Source organism: Lactuca virosa, chromosome 4 (assembly GCF_052849685.1).
Source record: "Lactuca virosa cultivar CGN04683 chromosome 4, Lactuca_virosa_CGN04683_v6, whole genome shotgun sequence".
In the NCBI taxonomy this organism is placed as follows: Eukaryota; Viridiplantae; Streptophyta; class Magnoliopsida; order Asterales; family Asteraceae; genus Lactuca; species Lactuca virosa.
In genome coordinates, this window is record NC_136429.1 from 6,207,661 (window position 1) to 6,210,040 (window position 2,380).

The following is a 2,380-nucleotide window of genomic DNA, read 5'->3' on the forward strand; positions in this document are numbered from 1 at the left end:
TTTCCCTTGCTTAGGCCCTAAGCAACACATGGATCCCCATATGGTAAGCCTTGGACGAAAACTCTATGGGCTCCCCATAGATTTTCTTCCATCTTATACCAATAGGATCCATTAGCCCAAACTATAACAATTACTGATTTACACAATCAGTCCCCGTTCTTTTAATCAGTCTCTTTTGATCACCAAATTAATTTCAAATTAATTTCTGATCAATACTAATTAAATAATATGATTTATCAATTAATATATTATTCTTATAATATACAAATAAATCATTTATCAACCTCTTTCTCCATAATTCATCATATCAGTTGTTATGCTGAAGGCAACCCAAAAGGACCATGCTACTATCAGATCAAGTACATCCCAATTAAAGTTATGGTCTTTAACACCTAATCCAGCAAGTAAAACACTTGTGCCTTCTTATTCCCGTTCTCATCCAAATTGAAATCCTTTGTTAAGTGTGGTCCATGGCAATTATCGCAACCAACACGAATTGCATGGATAGATAGATCCATCTTCGTCATTCTCCGATCCAAATTCTCTAATTTTGCCAGAACCGCAGCTAAGTTCTCATTCCCTCCATCTCATTTACCTCTAGTAACATCCTCTCGTGGGTTATGATACTCACGTGACTTCTTTACAAACTCTTCAATTATTTCCTTTATCGTGGTCGGCTCCTTTTTCGTCATTGGTCCTTGAGAGTCAAGAATTTTTCTTGTTGTTACATTCACTCCATCATAGAAAATGGACACTTCTTGTTGGACCTTAAGATCATGTTGAGGACAACTTCTAATCAAGCCCTTGTATCTCTCCCATGCTTCATATAAATAATCTCCAACCTATTGTTGAAAATTAGCAATCTTTTTCATTAGCTTTGAGATTTTTGTAGGCGGGCTAAATTGCTCAATGAAAGTATCATGAAGATTTTCCCAAGTAGTAATGGATCCTGACACAAGTGATTTCAACCAAACTTTAGCTTCACCGCTAAATGTCACCAGAAGCATCCTAAGTAACACCGAATCTCGTGGCACATTTGGAACATTGAAGTAGTTTGCAATGTCCTTTACTTCATCAATGTGTTTGAATGCGTCCTCATACTCTTTCCCGACGAAAGGTATGTCCTTGAGAATTGATAGAGTTCAAAACTTCTTTCAGCTGGAATCTCGGGTGGTACAAGCCCTGGTCCACTATCTCCACATATCCACCTTGTAATCTCCCATGGTCATCCTTGTGACGTCCACCATCTCTTCAACCTCGCTTTTTATCTCTTCGTATGAACTTTCTTCGCTAGACGTTTCTGGTTCATATCCTACATCCTTCTTGCTTGGAGTCTTTTCAAAAAGTTTGAATTTTTTGGTTTGAAAAGTGTTGCTAGACTCGCCGCCTTTCTTGTCTTTCTTCTTGTAAAAAGCTAATTTTGGATCTTCTAATGAAGGAAGTATTGGACTCTTGGATCCTCGAGTCATAAATGAGTGAAACAAAAACAAAATAAAAAACGCGTAAAAGGAATAAAAAATTAATAAACTAAAAACTATATGAGACGAGACCACGACGTGGTTAATATGACAACGACGTGGTTGCTATTCAGAAAGACAAGTCAATGCATATAAATAACTTTTTGCGGTTTTTATCCTACAAAAAAGGATCGAATAACTAAAAGCAATTAAAACTATAAATCAAATAAGTCGTTCCCCAGCAACGGCGCCAAAAACTTGATGTGCACTTTATATACCTATCAAGCTTTAAATTTATAAACCTAACTACTTAACTAAATTATGCACTTATAGGCAGTGTACCTAGTCAGATTATAGAATATCTTAGGTAAGTCGGGTGTTGAATACATGGAACGAAATTCAATTAAATAAAAATAATTACTTCTAATTAAACTAAGAAACAAACTTTGATTGGGGTTTTTTTTATCTATTTTGCAAGATTAGAAGAACTTACTATCAACTAACAATTAAGCAAGCAAAGAAAACAAATTAACTTCAAGAATTAAAAGAATACTTCTGCTTATATCTGATTTCACCTTCTCCTATTATTGATTTATAATGGATGGATTATATTGATTACCAATTTGTTAACTAGCTATTATGATCAAATATCTAGAACTACCAATTTATGAATTACCAAGCACTGATCATGCACAAGTTAGACACCAAATCGATAACTAGCACAAATTGGACTATGAATGATAGTAGTTACTTTCCTATGATCAAGTTAAGAAACCAATTATGAATTAAGATTAATTATGCTCTCTAACAGAGTTAAAGTTACTAGCTTTAATTACTTAATCTAAGATGTGATTAATCCTAGCTCTAATTATTTAATGATCATAAACAATTAGGAGATAAATTCATACAATTAGAATGATCAA

The 2,380-nt window shown here is 34.2% G+C and overlaps 1 non-coding gene across 1 annotated transcript; it reads left to right on the plus strand.

Moving 5' to 3' along the window:
• Nucleotides 1-771: 771 nt before the first annotated feature.
• Nucleotides 772-878, plus strand: LOC145110071 (small nucleolar RNA R71). The gene has a single exon (XR_013709454.1). It is a non-coding gene; the product is annotated as a small nucleolar RNA R71 (small nucleolar RNA).
• The last annotated feature ends 1,502 nt before the right edge of the window (nucleotides 879-2,380 follow it).